The sequence below is a fragment of the Syzygium oleosum genome, unplaced genomic scaffold (genome assembly GCF_021117445.2).
Source record: "Syzygium oleosum isolate NSW1041296 unplaced genomic scaffold, Sole_v2.1 Sole_v2.47, whole genome shotgun sequence".
In the NCBI taxonomy this organism is placed as follows: domain Eukaryota; kingdom Viridiplantae; phylum Streptophyta; class Magnoliopsida; order Myrtales; family Myrtaceae; genus Syzygium; species Syzygium oleosum.
The window spans coordinates 1285520-1305614 of record NW_026607531.1 but is presented as its reverse complement, the minus strand read 5'-3'; the positions used below and the strand labels follow the sequence as shown (position 1 = coordinate 1305614).

The window sequence follows — 20095 nt, the reverse complement described above, 5'->3', positions numbered from 1 at the left end:
TCTAGGTTCATGAAGACTTAAAAAGGCTGGTGGTGACTCCTAATTGATGAAAACTTAAAAATGATCTCGTGTTATGCGAGGTATGGACTGAGGAAGAATTTTTTTTTGGTCGAAATAATTCTTTATTTATAATATTTGGAAAGGGGAGATCCCATAGAGTGGGCATCATTACATAAAAGATTCAGAAGGACCTGAGGGGGAAGAGAACCAGCAACTTGGCAAAGCGTTTTTTCTATGGGCTTTAGCAGCCCAATCCGTAATTGAATTGGCTTCTCTGAGACAATGACCCATCCGGATTTTCGAAAATTGGGATGACAGCTCGCTACACTCAGTGATAAGAACTCTAACTTCCCAAGTGAACTGATCTTAGCTCTTTAACTGCACTGCTCTTATCAGATCAAAGTTATCTCTCCTCCAAACACAACTTCTTCGTTCTTTCGGGACTGGAAGTATTGAAGAGAGAGGAGCAGAGCTAGGGTTTCCGTCTGCGCGGCCGAAGAAGCTCGAACCGTCCTTGCAAAACCGTCGATGAGGAGTCCCGACGAGTCACGACAGACAGCCGCTATGGATCCTTCCATCTCTCCGGGTAACAACGATCCATCAAAATTAATCTTCAGGGTTCCATGTTTCGGTGGGATCCAAAACTGAGAGGAATTTGGGGTTCACTCACTGGGCTGGTATCATTCCTTGAGATTTTCTTTTTCTGGCTCCAATTCTTCACAGTGCTTACTATGAGAAAAGCAGAGGCTAGTGTTTCGCCTGGGTCAGGATCCTTATGCCGAAAGACATAGCAATTTCGTGTCTTCCAAATGGCCCAGAAAATAGATGCAATTAATTCAATTCGAGGGCAGTTTGTTATTCCATTACTATGTTGGAAGAGCCACACATCAATTCTGGCTAAACCTTTACTAGTGATCTGCATTTGTAATGCAGGGTTAGACCAAACCTCTTGTGTCCATGGGCAGAGACGGAACAAGTGTTCCGTGGTTTCCACTTCTCTTTTGCAGATCGAACTGGCAGGGTCAGGTATGATTCTCCTTTTGTAGAGGTTCTCCTTCGTGGCTAATGCATTTTGGCATACATTCCAGAGAAAAATTTGCACTTTAGGAGTAGTTTGCATTCCCCATAGTTTACTCCATAGAGCGCGAGGGGGCTGAAATGAGGAGGATGCTTGATTTAGAATTGGTTTATCTTCTCTCACTCTAATTCTGTGATACCCACTTTTAACTGAGTAGGTACTAGATTTTGCTCCCGTCCAGACTAGCTTATCTTGTACTAACTGAGACCTTATTGGGATTGTGAGAATTTCTGAAACCTTTTGATCCTCGAAGAGGCTTCTTAGCAATGGTTCATTCCAGCAGTTCTCTTCCCTGATGATCAGTTCAGCAACTGTTTTTGGTTCATTTCTAGTGGCAGGACTCCCCAAAATTCCTCTTTTTAGCCATTTGTCCTCCCTGATTTTAATGTTCTCACCATTCCCTATTGACCACATTATATGAGGGGAAATATTATCTCTTCCCATAAGTATAGTTTGCCACCCCCAAGATGGTCTAGCTCCCTTCTCAGCATTCCAGAAATTTTGTCAAGATTGAGCAGAAACACCGGGGAGCTTGGGACGACAGTAGCTTTGTTGAGAGGAATCACAACACCACAACAGGAGCGGAGCAACGTCTCAGGCTTCGGTGCAGAGGCAAATCAGCAGCAGGAGCAGCACTGTCGTCATTATAGCTGGGCACAGCAGCAGTAAGGTCTTCACGGAGGAGTAGCACCACATCGGACAAGCTCGGATCAGTTGGTTCGTCGAGGCCACAGGCACGGCGACTCGAGGTGGCTGGATTCGTCGCCATGGACAAGGGCAGCTCAGGCCAGACAACGTCGGGGTTGATGTCAAGCTCGCAGGGCCGAGGGGGAAGACGACTCTTTCTCTCTTTCACCTTATATGCAAAGGCACAGAACTCACCACGAAAGAAACAAAATTTCTTTCCTCTTTTCTTCATTGACAGAATTTCTCTTCCTAAGGGGGAGATATATCTTTTTTTTACGCTCAGTCTCTCTCTCTCTCTCTCTCTCTCTCTTTTATCTTTCTTCCCCTCATATATTGCAAATCCACGTGCTCTCAGTCAAGATATAATAAGATAAAGTGTATGTCTCCACGTGCAACCTCTTCCTTGTTCAATATTTCTTTTCCATCTTGTTTGAATTCCAGCTTTGTCCACTCTTTCACGTGTATTTCTCTAAGGAAGTTGGACTTCCAGGAAGACATTTCAATATATTATGCCCTTTTCCACATGAATATTGTTATCTTGTGCTCAGATATTTTTCTTTATGCTAATGTCTTTTATATCACTTTCCTTCTTATTGTAAAACAAAATATATGCTATCCCTGAATTCTCTCCTTCGAAACATGTCCAGGCCGAGCTCATACACAATTCCAATATTAATCACAGCTTGCACGTGCTAGACAAACCAAATCTATTTTCATCCTTGTTCCCATGATCAAAATTCGGTCATACCAAAACCTTACATTTTCACTCTACGCAAGTTCAATACAATTTGTTCAGAGTCATCCTTTAGACCTATCCGCCGCTGGTCCAATGCAATGAATGAATTAAACTATATGATGTATGCTCCTAATAATTATAGGCTATACCATGTAATTTTAATATTTTTTGTTTAGGGGTTAAATATTAATTTCTAATTTTTCATGCAATTATTCCTAAATTGTGTATCAAAATTTAGGTGTCAACACCTTTCGAGCCGCAAACTAAAGGATGTGGACTTCATGGGTTTTGTTGAGATCTCGGGCTGCGACTTGAAGTACCAAAGAGACACACAGAGAAGTTCTCTCTTGGCTGCATGAACATCTTTGAACATGGAGATTTGTGCTATAAGTTATACATTCAATTGAGTTGTTTGTTTGTAAACATTGTGGGTTTTGTTATAATCTATTTGTGGGAAACACTCGAGCATATAAATGATTGTAACTCGGATTTTTCAATTATTATTGGATTATTTGTTGACGGCTCTTCCCGTAAAGTAGATACTGAGTGAACCACATAAATTTTTAGTGTTCTTTATTTTCCCTCATTTATTTCTCTAGCGATTTCGTGTTAATCTAATTACAAGATCCAAATAGTTTGTGCATTATTTTACAACACCTAGTTTTCAATTCGAACAAATATAGCCTATAATCTTCATCTTCTTCGGGTTGAGTGGGAACATTATTCGAAGTCAAAGTTAAGAATGTAATTGTTCCTCTCACATGGCCTACACTTGAACTGGCCATTGCAAATCTCTCGTTGCCAAATTGCTTTTAAGGCTACTACTACATCAACGCCCAAAAGTACCATCAACTAGAAAATGTCTCAAATCGATTCTGTGCTCTAATATTTTGCTGGATTTTCAAAATGAATTTAGTTTAATGTACTTATGAACTCAAGGGTGTTAATCCTTGATACAACCCCAGCATTACAATTCGAAACCAATACGACTTCACAAATATTAACCGTTTTTAATTAAAAATGATTTACATTGAAACATTTTGATAGCAATAGCAAACAATGCAATAAATAAGTACAAATAAAATGTCAAAATGAAGAGACAACACTATAAAGAAAGAAATGCAAATCCAAATCAAAATGATGAATATATTAGAAGAGAAACACACAAATTTGTGGGTATATTTTTTTTGGTCGAAAGTGTATACTTATTTAAAAAATAGCAAAGATGATTCTTATATCATCTAAATCGTGATCTATGAGGTCACCCATCATCTTTCTCCATCATACATTCACATAAGAGGTTTTTCCCTTAACTGTGAAGGAGGATTCCACTTATAACATGCATCAAATTTTCCAGTCCATGCACTCATCCTACAAGGACCATGGGGCGAGATCTCCCAAACACAGTGGGTGCATTCTTCCTCGTCCCTACTTTGCACATATATATCAAACCACTGAAATTGACCAGGCCATGCAAAGCTGCAAAAGAACAATGTTACACTGAAGAAATGGGGTATGAATGAGAATCCCCAGCTCTTCGAAATATAATGTATTCCAAGATCATCGTTTTTGGATTTGCAATGAACTGTCAGAGTAGTTCCGGCCAGCAATTTGTTATTCATCTTAACATATGTCTTGCTCCAAATATTTCCTAAACATCTAGTTACTAATAAAGAACAAATAAATATGTGCATAGCTATTGTCTTCATCATCATAGCATACATTGCTCCGATATCACCATCATTAAGCTAATTAAGGATGGAGAATGGAGCATATCAGATCTCGCCAGCTTGCCCCAATGATATTTTACGTTTTTTTCTTCTTTTTTACTTTGAGCTATGAATTGCCACATGAGATGATCTACAAGTCAGGTATAAAATATTATGTATGGGAAAAAACTTAAGTAACATTCATGTTATTACTGCAAGTAACGGTGGCATGTGGGCCACAATTTGTAATTGAGAGAAAAAGGGAACTACCCGGTCAATGTCTGATAGTTTCACGAACATGTTTTATCCATCGGAAAGCACTCGCATGACAATGACACATAGAGGAGCAAATCAATCATAAATTGAGAATTGTCAATTTTAAATGCAAAATTTGCTCTGATGCATATTTTGCAAAATATTTTTATGATTGGTTTACTTCTCTATCATGCGGGTAACATGACTATGTGATTACTTTGTTTCACCAAAATAGTTTTATGCAAAAGTTCTTATACATGTTGTGTAAAAAGAATTTGTGCCTAAAATTCACATATTCACATTCATTGTATGCTTGATATGCATTACAACCAATTTTTCATTCGAAATTTGAAAATTCTCATTGTATGATTAACATGCTTCTCTCTGTCATTGCCACGCGAGCACATCTAATGCATAAAACATGTTCGCGAAACTATTACATATTGTCCAACAAAAATTGAGACTTCATTCACAATGGGTAGTAGGCCTTTTCTTTCCATTACAACTCCTGGCCCACATGCCACCATTACTTCCAATAGTAACGGTGACTTTTATGCTAGGATTGTTCATTAATTAAAGGAGAGAAAACGGAGACAACTTTTTTTTTATGCTTGTTTAAATGCCATTAGGGAACCGTTACCCAATCTAATTTCGATTTTGTGAAAAAGAAATTGAGCAAATGATCCTTAATAAATAACTTTTATGGTAGTTCTGAATAGCTGAATAATCATTTGTACGTTCTATGTCATATCTTTTGCATTTAAATTGAGCTACATATCGTGAATCAAAATATTAAATATATGAATCAATAATCAAATTGCATCGTAAGATTCGGTAAAATACCTAAATTACTCTTTGTGCAGTAGAAATTATAAATGTTTAAAGATACATAATTTTGAGTCGGAATTTTGATCTATTGTGACCCAACATTTCCGCATGCGATCGGGAAAAATAAAAGAGTTTGGAGGTAATGCCCAAAAGGTGGGCCACCGGCGCTCAATGAGGCACTGGCTCTCCCAAGCCCTTACCTTGTGTGCCGTTGGATTTCATTTTAAGTCTTGATTTGGCCTAAATAATTCTATGTGAGATGAGAGTTGCAACTAGCCTTTCAGGGTCGGTTAGAAACCAAATGAGACACATAAATTTTGTCTCGCTTCCTATGCGAGTAAAGATTACTAGGCTTAGGAACTTGATTGCGCTAATAGCATAATTAGCGCCCATTTGGTACCTCTAGTTAAATCCTTTGATGAAGGAGACGTCATTGATGGTTAGACATCCTACTTTGATAGTTCCTTTGCCGATGACTTTCCTATCCTTGTTGCCTCCAAATGATACATTTCCTCCACTAAATTTGGTGAGATTAGTGAATTTACTTGGATCTCCGATCATATGTCTTGAGCATCCACTATTCAAGTACCATTTGCTCTTCTTCTTTGGTACCTACACTATAGAAGCAAGATCATGCTTTGTGTTTTTGTACTCAAATTTGCTTGGGTCCTTTCGCATTATAAGGTTCTTCCATTCTCAAGATAAACGTTGGTCTCCAAAATTTTGGGCATTCTTGTTTAAAATATTTTGAATCCCCACAATTTGAACACTTAAGGAGTCTCGACCAATAGGTTTTGTAAATTGCTTTCTAAAATGACTTGTAAGCAATGTTTGAATGAAGGCACATTAATCTTTCCTAAACCTTTGGAAAATCATTTTTGATAGCAGTTTCCTTTTCAAAACCAAGTCCGGATTTGTTGTAATGCGGAACTTGCATGGAAAGAATATATTGCCCGGTTTTTGAATCAAGAGAAAATCCTTTGGAGACATTTGAAATCACCTTTTAGAGAGAATCATTTTCCTTTTCAAGAAAATCTCGTCTTTTCCTTGATTTCCAAAACTTTCTTGTTTAAAACATCAATCTTTTCTTCTTTGGAAAGATCCTATGGCCTTAACTTCACATTCTCCTTCAACTCCATGATTTTCTTAAGAGCAGATTTATATTCAAAACATAAGTCACAATATAATCAACTACGTCATCAGGGAGCTCAAGATGATTTACCTATATTTCTTCTTCAGAATTTGAATCTACCATTAGTGGAAAGACCCGTAACTTTTTTGAAATCTGGGTTTATGGAAAGACCCGGAACTTTTTTAAAATCAAGGTTTGTGGAAAGACTTGGAATCTTTTTGAAATCAGGGTTTATGGGAACACTCGGAACCTTTTTGAAATCAAGGTTTATGGGAAGACATAGAACTGTTTTGAAGTCAGGATTTATGGAAAGACCTAGAACCTTTTTGAAATCATGGTTTTATGGAAAGACCCGGAACCGTTTTGAAATCAGGGTTTATGGGAAGACCCAGAACCGTTTAAATCAGGGTTTGTACCTTTCTGAAATCAGTTATAGGAAGACTCGGAACCTTTTGAAATTAGGGTTTGTGGGAAGACCCAAAATCTTTTTGAAATTAGGGTTTGAGGGAAAACCCGGAACCTTTCAAATCAGGGATTGTGGGAAGGCCCAGAACCTTTTTAAATCAGGGTTTATGGGAAGACTGGAACCTTTTTGAAATTAGGATTTATGAAAAAACTCGGAACCTTTTGAAATCAGGGTTTATAGGAAGACCCAGAACTTTTTTAAAATTAGGGTTTGTGGAAGACTTGGAACCTTTTGAAATAAGGGTTTATGGAAAAACCCGGAACCTTTTTGAAATCAGTGTTTATGGGAAGACCCAAAGCCTTTTTGAACTCACGGTTGATGGAAAGACCCGAAATTTTTTGAAATCGGGGTTTATAGGAAGTCCCGAAACTTTTTTGAAATCAGGGTTTATGGGAAGATTCGGAATCTTTTTGAAATCAGGGTTTATGAGAAGACCGGAAACCTTTTTGAAATCAAGATTTATGGAAAGACCTGTAAACTTTGAAATCAAGGTTTATGGAAAGACCCGGAGCCTTTGAAATCATGGTTTATGTGAAGACCAGGAACCTTGATTTATGGGAAGACCCGAAATCTTTTGAAATAAGGGTTTATGGGAAGACTCAGAACCTTTTTGAAATCAAGATTTATGGAAAAACTCGAAACATTTTTGAAATCACAGTTTATGGGAAGACCCATAGCCTTTTTGAAATCAGGGTTTGTGGAAAGACCCGGAACCTTTTTGAAATCAAGGTTGATGAGAAGATCCAGAACCTTTTGAAATCAGGATTTGAGGGAAAACCCAGAAACTTTTTGAAATCAGTAAGAATGGCTCTGGTCTGTTCGAGCTTGCCGTACTTGTCAATCAAAAGATTCTAAAATGGATACTACACATTTAATGGAATGTGTTAAAACAAGTGCCCTAGTAGTGAAGGCGTACCAGGCAAAATCATTGTCATTTGAATACATGTCATGAGAGACATTATCTAAACAATATCATCACTGAGAAAGTGTTGATTGCATGAGTAATTCAAGTTGGTTTCAATCGGTTGGAAAATATTCAACATCATTCAATATCACAAAATTTGTTATCAGGCTTGAAAAATGTCATCTATCATCCAACTTCCTTAGGAGACAAATTTTTGTCAAAAAGACCTTAGCTCATGAAAAGAGCTCATTAAATATGCCAAATAAGGACTCCTTAGTCGAAAAGGGCTTTTTACATACTCTTAAGAAAGCTGTTTGATCCCATCCATCAATATGAGAAATAGTCTTATCTCTTAATATACCTCCCATTACCAATGTCGAAGGTTTTGAGAATCATTCGCGATAAGTATACGTTGACCAATCTAAGAGGTCTTTTGAAGGACCGTTATGTAGGTTTGGTTATGATTTCAACAATGAATAAGCACTATCGGCTAAGAAATGAAATAATTATCAGTCAACATCTTCGCTAGATTTACAAGTCAAGAAACCTTAAAATGATAAAGACAACATTGACCCCACTTCTTCAAGTGGTTGCTTCTTCGAAAGTCCATATTCTACTTGAATCATCCCAATCGGAAGAAACTTCGGAAAGGATTGTAACATTTGGTTTGGTGAAAGGCTCAAAAGGCTAAAGCTTTTCAAAAGAGATTTAAGAGTTGGTGATTATCATGCCATCATTACCTTATCATCCAATCTTTTTGAAGGCACTTGACTTTTAAAATCCAACTTGTCTCGCAAGTCCATTGACTAATCATTTCGACATAAGAGCTTTGCTCTTTTCTCTAATGGCCTTTGCATTTGCAATGATGTTTTTATTTGTTTTTGTCATGCAAGCATTTCGCTTTTGACATTTTCTTTTTCACATGAGAACTTTTCTCTTGATGTGACTTTTTTTCCCTTTTCATGGATATTGGTCTTGCTTTTACCAGGTACACTGCTTTGTCATGCCTCCTAGTTTTCATTTGAATTTTGTTCTTCTGAACTTTTTTTTTTGAGCTCTTTGGACTTTCAAGACATTCTATACATCGTCACATAAGCACTATTTTCTTGGGTAAATCATATGCCTTGCCCCAGTGTGAGGCTCAACTTGGCTAAGCAAAGGATATGAGTGTTTGGGTAGAGAAAGAAATGTTCTTCTCATTTCGGGATGTTTCAAGCTTTCATAAAGACTCACCTGAAGTTACCACAAAAAAATTGACACAAGTGAAAGCAAAGATATCTTTCTCATCTTTTCACCATATAACATCAAGTGAAACCTCCATATTTGCCTCATTGTGAGATGGTTCTTGACAGGGGTATTTTGCAAACTCTTCATATTTAACGGCTCAAATGGGCCAACTATGGTCACTTGTAATGTATAGGATAGAAGAAGGAAATGCCTCTTTTCATTTCGATCCATGTACCACTTGTGAATGAATCTCTTGTCCTTAAACAACACGAATTTCTCTTTTTCGCTCTACTCCCGAAGTGTTTATAGGACGTGTTTAGGAATAGTTTGCCTTTCCTCATCCTAAGCATTTCTCACTTGGCATGATTAACATCTCCTTTTCATTCCGTTGAGATACTCAGAGTTGATTAATCTCCACAGGGAATATTGATTCAAAATGATTGATCCATCAAGCATAGAGACAATCTAGATAAAAGATATTGAAAATTTTTGTGAAAAGCTGGTTTCATCAATTTCCATTTTTATGCTTTTTTTTTTTCTCATTTTCCACTTTTGTGCTTGTTTTCATAAAAACATTAAAAACTCTTTCTTTGTAATAGAAATTCTCCATTTGATTTCCATTTGAATTTTGGAAGAAGGGTACTTACCTGTAGCACGGCGACTTGGTAAATCTGTAAAGAATAAGAAAGAATGTGTTAGTACATGAATCTTTTATAAATTGAAAAATTGGAAACGATACGTTATTACCCTTCACTTGCATTTGTCCTTTGGGTCTTTGACGCTTCCTATCAAAAGAAAAGAGAATCACGTCAAAAATGGTATTAAAATGGACAATTGAAAACGATACAATTTACCCTCATTTGAATTCGCCTTCTTGGGTATTTGACAACTCCTATCAAGAATGGGGATAAAACATGTCAAGAACGAGATCATGTATGGTAAATTGGAATCGATATAGTGTTACCTTTCATTTGTCTCATCATGAGATGCCAAAACGATCAAATGGATTATTTCGACATTTGAGGGAATTGCCACTTAAACGTTTGGCATTTTTATTGGGCTTCTTCACTCTTGGCTCCTCAGCATTTGCAAGAGAATACACATGTGCTTGCGATATAAAATGTGTATAGGGAATGTATGATGTGAACTAAGTGGCATGACTCTGATTGCTGTAAATAGCGCTCGTACTTTAACCTCGTTCTTTAAAGAACGTCTCTTTACAACATTTTGCAATTCACAAAGTTCAATCATTTTTCTTGACAAATGTCCCTTTCAAAGAGACTTTTAGCCGACGAGGAATTTGAACAAATTAAGCATGGATCATTAGATGCATTTTTTATTTATCTATCGAAGATATTGTCCCAAAAGGCCATTCCAATGTTTTAGAATTCACTAAATCTAAGCGGATGTCAAAAATGAAAGGAGAGGAATACTTCCTATTTCAACATTTGAGGGCATTGTCCCATGGATGCTTTGCCCCATTTATTTCCATGCTTCTTAGTTGGAAGTGTCGTTCCCGCGGTCGATGTGCTCCTCCGTCTACAAGACATAAGACATGTTACTTCCATTCCAAAAATGAATTGGACTAATTTAGGAACGATACACCCTTTGGTACTAAATTGGATGTCTTATCATGATTCATCGACAAGAGGGGCTGCCCCCATGATCCACTTCCCTTCATCGTTTGCTCTCTTGGTGCAGGGTATTGCCTCCATGGTCAATATTGCTCCAAAGTCTTTTATGCTAAGTCGGGTAGCCTTGCTCCATCATATCTTGTCCGGGTATATCTTGAAACCTTGTGTTCCTTCATGCTCTATCTCTGTTTCGGCTGAATTATCTCTCAAATGCTTTTTGTTTGAAAAATCTCGGCATTGTGGTGTCATTTGGCTCTCACGATAGGACAATCTTTTTTCCGACTTGCCCCCGACTTTCTTGTAGGAGAGTAGGCTCAATCCATCATGGAATCGACAAATGTTTAGCGCTCCCTTTGGCTCTTTGGGATGCTTCAAGCTTCCATGAGAATCCACCTGCTCCGCGTTGGCCAATTGAACCCTTGTGTTTGTTCCTCCAGTGATTATTCTTTACCCTATCAAAGGAAAGGAAATTGTGTCAACATGATGTCAAAAGTGATAAATTGGAACCGATGCGGTTTTATCCTTCTTTTGGGTCCATGACAATGCCTTTTATGCAAATCCTGTATTGTGGTGATTAGGCGATTTTGTAAAGAATAGGAAGGAATGTGTTAGTGCATGAATCCTCGGGAATTGAAAGATTGGAAACGATACAATATTACCCTTCACTTGAAGTCGCCTTTTGGTGACAAATGACTGAATGGACCTGTAGCCCGTAGGCTTGACATGCGTCTGAGGTTCTACACTCTTTGGGTCAATTTCTTTCGAACTTCGGTAGGTATTTGAGCAATTTGGGTTCTCGAGACCATTGTTGTGCTAAATCGCTTACTTTTATCTCGTTTGGTCAAGTACTTTCCTCTTCTCGCAAAAATAAGGGATGCAAAAAAAAATATTTTTTTTATTACACTTTTTTTTTGGGGGATCGAACCCAGATCGTGTCTCGGACCTTTCATTCCCCTTGCCACCAAACCGAGGCACTGGTGGTGTCCATGGGGTGCTCCTTTTTTTCATTTGATTAAACCAGCTCAGGAACGACACATGCTTTTATGCTAAATCGGATACCAAGTTTTCTTGGCGAGAGGTGCTACCACAATGGTCTAATATACACCTGGGATTAAGTTTGGGTGAATTCAACATGTGTTGCCCTCGCATGCTTGCTTGGCGTATATCTATTTTGCTCAAATCCAACCTATATAAAATAAAACGACATGTCAGAATAAATCCGCTGGGGTGAAAATTGGGAACGATATTGCCCGTCTTCAATGTTCGGAACGATATTGCCCGTCTTCAATGTTCGGAGGCATTGCCGATAAAATGATTTTCCTCAACATTTGTTTGACGGGTATATGTTTTTTTTTTAAGGAAAAACACTATAAGTGCCAAAACTTGTGTACGGCGCTGACTTTAGTGCCAAAAGTTTTTGCTGGCTCACTTATGTACCAAATCGGTGGAAAAACGATCACTTAAGTGCCAACGGCGAGAAATTCCAGCCAAATTAATATGTTACTTTTATAATTAAAATTTTAATATGAGTTGGATTTTTTATAAAAAAAATCAGTCTACGTGGCATTTCCATGAGTATATTTCAATTTTTAAAATTTTTTTTCTACTTTTGGTCGATGATTGGACATCGGCCACCGGCCACGGCCGGCCACCTGGCCTTGCTTGGACGAGGCCGTCGTCACTCGCCATAGGCGAGGCCCGACTGACCCTCACCTAGACGAGGGCGGGCGAGCCCCGACGAGGGTCGGCCTCGCCTCACCTCGCCAGATTCAGCGAGGTCGCCATTGTCACGCCCTGACTCGGAATCACGATCGGTGCTTGTTGATCGATCACAACCCATTCAAACCCATGACTCGCGGAAATAAATTAGTGCGTCCCGTTTATTTTAAATACGCAAGCGGAAGCATTAGTAAATGAGACATCACAAAACAATCATCGCACGTTATATTTACATGATTCATGCTTATTTTAACAAGGCTATTTCACAAGCCCTTGTAAGCTATGCTCATATTTTACATGCTTATTCCAAAGGCATCTCCGAAGAAGGCCGATTGTGAACAACAAAATTTTGGCTTGGGTAATCCTACTTGACTACTCTGTCTCCTTGCACTTCCGTCTACTCGTGCTACTCCTCCCCATGACTCGTTCGTCTGGCTATCTCACACCCCACCCACGGCTTGCCCCGGAGCCGGCCCACCCATACCGTCGAAAGGGCCATTGAATCCGCGCAGGGGTCCAACCCAATCTTTGTTAGCTAGACGGTACCATACCATGTACGTATGGAGGACCAATTGCTCGCGGCCCTCAGCCACCATCCCGTACATTGTAATCCAACGATAGGCGTGGCTCTCACGGCCATCAATCACGGTAAGCAACTCCGCTCACATCTCTATGGGGTTGCCAAACCGGGTTGGGGGAGACGCCATCCTACGGTCTTGAAAAGAGAAAACAATGAGGAATGAGTCGGGGGACTCAATAAGTGAATTCACCAATGTCAAGCGAGGATGAATCAATCGCCGTTAACATGAGTCGGCTCTTACCGCATCGGTATCGATGGCAAATCAACAGCAAAGGTCATGCTAAGAACTAATAAAAGAACATCGAGCATGGCTACCTTACGTGAACATCATAGCCAAGCCCCATTTTCTATATCGAGATGTGAACATGAAACGCAAAACATAAGCAAACCGTGAGCATCAAGCACAAACATAAGGAAACCATGGAAGAAATCAAGTATGATCAACCAAGTGACCGAGAGACAGTCCAAGCATCCACGTCACAACGCATCTCAACTTCCTTTCCTGATATTAAGGAATCCACTTACACAACGCACTAGAACAAGTGAGAATAAAGAAAGCAAGTGACGTGTGGTTTTAGCACATGAAAGGCGGCATCTCGAACGCAAGTTTCCTAATGGCCGAACAAGCAAGGAGGAAGAGGATGGCCAGTGGGTGTATGTATGTGAGCATGTGTATGTAGGCGTGAGGGGGATCCCTTCACGTGGGGGCTTCCTATATATAGTGTTCCAATACTTGAAGAAGAAGCAAAGCCATAATTGTATGGCCTCTAAAGTCAAGTGAGTATTAAAGGCATTTATGCACAATGGCCACAAGAGCATGATGAAGTGATCTTGCCAATATCTCAGCCATTAAGGGGTTTAATGTGGCCTTATCCTCTCTCTCTCTCTCTCTCGGCTCCTCCCCTTTCTTGGCCGATTCTCTCCCTTGTCCCATGCTAATTATTGGTGACCATGAGTCACCATGTTCCCATTATGGGGATGGACAACTCAGCTGGTCCCAATTATGAAGAGGACACCTAAGCTAAGTCCAATAATGATGGCTTTTAATGGACATTTGACTTGGTCAAATTTTGTCCCTTAGTTTCTCTCTCTAGTTCTGAAGCATGTGGCCTTCTTCTAGTCCTTTGCAAGTGCTGGTTTTTCTCACAAATAGCTCGGACCAATCGGCTTGCACGATATCGACGAATCGATGTTTAACTTATAACCTCGCATCATACTTATTCTGCTACTTTTTCGAGGGTTTTTCGCGACAAAACACACTTATTATTCCCATTCAATCCGAGGTTCGATGTAGAAAAACCTCCAAATATGACCCAACACAACCAATTAAAAGTTCAAGTCCAACTATGCAAGTTCGGGCCGGTCGGGTTGCCCAGGCGCATGGCCTGTGCAATCAGGCCTGGTCAGGCGCAGGATTGGGCACGTTGCCGGGCTACACGGGTGCATGGCCGGGCACGGTGCCGGCCTACACGATCGGTGCGCCGAGCATGACGCTGATCCGTACGGGCAAGGGGCCGGTTCATGGGTCCAATACATGCATTGGCTCACGCATGGCAACAATGCATGGCTCACGGAACTAGATTAGAGCCGGATCTGACGAGCACATTGCCTGGCACAAGGGTCGGGCATAATGACTGGCACATGATCAGGCACGTAGCCGGTTCGTGGCCTAACTAATGGGCACAATGGCCAGTCATGTTGTCACGCCCCGTACCCCACGAAGCGTGAGCATCCCACCTTCGGTCGATAAATTGCGACGTCCCAGGAAGCGTCGCCGACCCACGCCCAAACAGAGATCAAGCACAAGCGGAAGTATAAAATAAACAAACCCAGACAATTATAATATGAGCCAAGGATAGCCATCCAATAAACAACAATCAACGCAGAAAATATGTACATACTTATATTACTATTTTAAAACTCTTTTTACAGTGTTTACGACAACCAAAAAGGAAACACCAATAGCTGGGAATAACCCAAACAGCCACTTCTCCATTCTGCTCCATCCACACCGGGGTGCATGCTCGACGACTGCTGGATAAAAGGCGGTATTCCCAAAAAGAGGTGGTGACCTCGGCATCCTACTGCTGGGGGTCTGAAAAGTTTCAGTTTACACAACCGTGAGACGAATCTCAGTGAGTTCAACCCCTAAACCTAGGCTAGGCTAGCATGCAATTTCCTGACCCGAAATAAACATTATAAATCATAACACAACCATAATCACACAATTCTCTGACCCTACAGGTTAGACAGTTCAATATGTAATAATCACGGGCATACGTGGCACACATTATCACACGTACGCCAATCACATGCTCATACACCGAGTCTCACACACTCGCATGCTATTCAATGCATGTTTATGCATGCAAATATCATTGACATGTCATGCATTTTTCTTTGGCCCACTGGCCCACACTGGCACACTTGCCCAATTAATTATTATTACGACTCGAGTCATCAATTTTTCATGGCCCGGTGCGTCTAGCCTGCTTCAAAGTACATGAGGCGCAGCAACCAATCTGGCCCAGTGTCTCTAGCCTGCTTCAAAGTGCATGAGGCGCAACACTGTTCTCCTTGCGAACCAGAGCCTGCTTCAAAGTGCATGAGGATGGTCGCCTTCCGGACGTACCGGGCATCGTCCTGATTCAAAGTGCATGAGGACGGTATCGACCCGAAGGTCCTTAGGTGATCACACAGCTCATTCTTATCTGAACCCAGCGTATAACGCTTTAGGGTATTTTAGGTGATCACATGCTCATGGCAGACACGCATGCTCGCACAATTTCATCACATGCCTCACTCTTGGCATACGCAATGCGTGTCCATGTTATGCAATGCAATGCACCACGAGCACCAAGGAAATTCATACACTCAATAACACAACACGTGCTCAATTGGCCCAATTAATACTGTGAGGCCCAACATGCGATTCACAAATTAACAATTAATTGCAAGCTCAACAGTGTTCAATCGCACTCCACCAAAAACCAGCCACACAACATGCGACTTGGTAGTACGCAAGCAATCACAATCAAGTACGATTTACATACAATCAGCCTACCCGGACACACCCGATAATTTCCAATGGGCTTCTAAATTGGTCATTAAACCCTATTATCCTCCCCAACGATTCTCATTAATCCACTAAATTTTTCCGATAATAATTTCTACCAATCAATTCTCAATCCAGTTTGAAATACACACTGCTATTATCTATTCTGGACTAAAACCGGGGCTGATGGTGGCTACTCTTGGGTGAAACTAGCTGCTGGTGGTGCTGGCTCGGCGGGGACAGCTGGTCGAGTCTGCCCGGCGTGAACAGTGCTGCATCCGTTGAAAAGTGCACGGCAAAAACTAGAAACGGTGAGGAAGAAGAGAAATGAGGAGAATGGGCTCGGCAGATCAGGGAAATGCGTGAGAAAGAGAGAGATTTCTGGTCAATTGGGTCAAAGATGGTCTAAGTGGAGTCCAAGTGTCATTATCTAAGCCCATTGGACACTTTTGCCCTTGATCCAATGGACAAGATTTGATCAAATCCAATAATTTAGGGGTGAAATGGTCTTTTGTCCCTAACCATGGTTGACCAGACCTGGTTTAATCCCAATTAACCTTGGTTAACCCCAAAATTTTGACCAATTTTCGGAATTAAATAAAATGGTCTTAGGGGCATTTTCGTAATTTTTCGATCCCGAACCGAAATTCCTATTTTCGCACATATGTGTTCCATATGTGCGTGGCCAACATAATATGGCGTCGGAATCGCGAAATTCATCGCGCAAGCCCTCGAAAATCCACGTCAAAGTTTCGGGAATAAAATAATATTATTTTTCCAATTTTTGTCGAAATTCCAATTTTTTGGCCAAAACGACTCCTGGTATGCGTGGCCACCCAAAAATGGCGTCGGCCACGAAAAATAACCTCATTTGGCCTCGAAAAGCGACGCTGGCATCCCGAGGGCAAAATCATAATTTTTCACCCCCAGACCGAAATTCCAATTTTTACTCGTACTAACTCCACATGTGTGTGGCCAGCGTAATATGACGTCATATTCCCAAAAAAATAGTCTCTTAAGCCTTCGAAAATCGATACCAAAATTCGGGCCCAATTCCGTAAACAAAATCCGCTAAACTTTCAATTTCAGGGTCTCTCACTAACGGGCGACAGTTTAGAGATTACGCGTATCGACCTAGGGCTACCCGTATCGTAATGGTCTCGATCATTGAGAGAATGAGAAATTATCACTAGCCCCAGAGGCTACGATCGTTCGGTTTAGGTTCAGGACTGATTGGCCACGTGCACTTTTCGGTCATGCAGATTCACCTGCGATCCGAGTGTACAACGTTGGCCTTGGCCAAACCAAATCCATTACCTTTCCTAAGATCGGCCCACATCGGTTCAAAATATTCCCTCAGCATCTTTCGCGATCGGTATCCGTTTCACGATAGGGTCCCCGGTCCACGTACCGCTTTCTAGTTAGCCATGCCCCATTGGTTAGTATCCCGAGAGTGTTCAGCTCTGGGCGAGACTTACTAAAATGAAATGCGAATTAATATCCGTTTTATTGATCCCGGACTTACATCGAAATTCGGGCCGTTACACATGTCTAGGCACAAAGCCTAGCCGACACGACTGGCACATAGCCTAGTTTGCGGCCAAAAATTGGTGATGCACCTAGGGGACCGGCGGACCCGTTATGCGACTGGACGAACCGGCGGGCTTAAAGTCAACGATGTCGGATTGAGCTCAAATTTGGTCGGCTGAAAAGAAACGGCGTGCTGATCAATACACATAGCCTTTGGTTATGATTAACGATGGATTTTCGCGATTCGGGATCGTTTATATGGTTTTTTTTAATTATTTCAGTAATTTTCGAATTAAGGGTATTTTTGTATTTTTTGCATTTTTTTTGTCATTAGGGTTAATACCTTTATAAACTCGTTTTTAGGGTTTTGAGAGGCAATAGTTTTTGGATATTTTGAAAACTTATCTGTTGTTAATCGATTGATAGAACAGTTTGTTCCTCGTTATCGTTTCGATTTTTCTGTTTAGCCTAATTTCTATCGCGCTTCGGCATCAATTGGTATCAGAGTATAGGTTGTTTGAATCAATGGCTAAATAGAATCGAGGTGGTCGAAGACAACGTGCTCGTGGAGGCCTGGGGCGTGGAGTCGTTCCTAATGCAGATGAATAGCCGCGTCTGAGAGGTTTGCAAGACATAGAAATTCAGGAACAGAGAAGGCGAATCCAGGATTTGGAGCGACGTCTTGCGGAGGCAGGGCTTGACGCTCAATCCGAAGAAGGAGCGGAATCTGAGGATCCATCCGATGATGAAGAGGAAGTAAACCCTTTTGGGGTTATGAACCAGGGGCGGAATCGAGGAGTACGACTTGAAAATCAGCGCTCTTCTCAAAATTTCGAAATGAAGATCGAGATTCCCGAGTTTAATGGTAAGGCTCATCCTGATGAGTTTATTGATTGGTTGCATACGATAGAACGGATTTTTGATCTTAAAGACCTAACTGAGGAGCAAAAAGTGAAGTTAGTGACTATTAGGCTGCGAAAACATGCTTCGATTTGGTGGGAACACGGGAAAAAGTAACGCGTTAGAGAGGGGAAGCCGAAGGTGGATCGCTGGGAGAAGATGAAAAAGTTATTGCATAAATTTTTTTTGCCTACCCATTAAAGGCAAGAGGCGTTTATCGAGTATCATAACGTCAAGCAAGGTGATAAAACAGTTGAGGAATTTACAGAAGAATTTGATCGCTTGGGAATGTGTTGTGATGTGGCGGAGGAAGACGAGCAGACAATTGCACGATATCTGGCAGGGCTGCGATATGAGATCTCTGATGTTGTCCAATTACAGCAGTATTGGACATATGATGATGTGTGCAGACTAGTCCTAAAGGTGGAGGGGCAGTTTAAAAGAAAGAGTAGTAATTCTAAGTGGTCAGGTAGCAGTTCCAAGTGGTTAGATAAAGAATCTCAAGGAAAAACGGGAACATCTGCAGTAAATTCGACACCGATCACAGTTAAGGATGTGAGTTCTAAACCTGCATCCAACGAGGGGCAGAGTAGTGTTGGAACTAGCAGAGGAGGAACTGCAGCCAAGCGGTGTTTCAAGTGTCAGGGATTCGGGCATTTTGCTACTGATTGTCCGAACCGATAGATTGTGACGCTTATTGATAATCCAGTTTTTTATGAAGGTCTAGTTTATGATGAATCTGAAGGCGAAGAAGAGGATGCGGATGCGCAACAGGAAGGGATTATCTATGATGATTCTGGTGAGTCTCTAGTCGTTAGAAGAATATTAAATGTTGCTGTAGCGGATGATGAATCATGGCTTAGACATAATATTTTTCATACTAAGTGCACTAGTAGAAGAAAAGTATGCAGCATGATAATAGATGATGGGATTTACGAGAATGTGGTGTCCACGACTATGGTGGAAAAGTTGGGGTTAAAAACAGAACATCATCCTCAACCATACAAGCTGTCATGACTTAGAAAAGGGAACAAGGTAAAGGTGAGCAAAAGGTGTCTTGTGCAATTTTCGATTGAAAAAAATTACATCGATGAGGTGTGGTGTGATGTAGTCCCAATGGATGCTTGCCATATTTTATTGGAGAGGCCGTGGCAGTTTGACAGAAAGTCACAGCATGATGGTTTCAGAAATACTTATACCTTCAAGAAGGATGGCCGAACCATTACCCTAAATTCTTCAGATTTGAGAAAGGAAGTGAAAAATAATCTGCTGTCTAGGTCAGAATTTCTAGAAGAGGCAGTAAATGCGCCTGGGCTTTTTGCCATTGTGGTGATGGAGCAGAATTCTAATAGTCCCGAAATTCCTACCCAAGTTCTGCCCTTGCTTGAGGAGTTTGCTGATGTCGTACCGGAAGAGTTGCCACTTGGGTTGTCGGGTGAGCACAATGTTTCTGGAACTTTTAATGTAGGAGATTTGTCACCTTACTATACTGAAGAGGAAGAAGACCCTTAAGAGATTGACGACAATGAAGACGAAGCAGATTCGAGGACGAATCTTTCTCTAGCAGGGGAGGATGATGCACCTAAAGGACCGGCGGACCCGTTATGCGACTAGACGAACCGGCGGGCTTAAAAGTTAACGATGTCGGATTGAGC

The 20095-nt window shown here is 40.8% G+C and overlaps 1 long non-coding RNA gene across 1 annotated transcript; it reads left to right on the top strand.

Annotated features, from left to right (window-relative positions):
- Nucleotides 1-201: 201 nt before the first annotated feature.
- LOC130136608 (uncharacterized) lies at nt 202-3015 on the top strand. Its single transcript, XR_008815440.1, has 3 exons — nt 202-586; nt 724-1026; nt 1588-3015. It is a non-coding gene; the product is annotated as an uncharacterized LOC130136608 (long non-coding RNA).
- Nucleotides 3016-20095: the final 17080 nt, after the last annotated feature.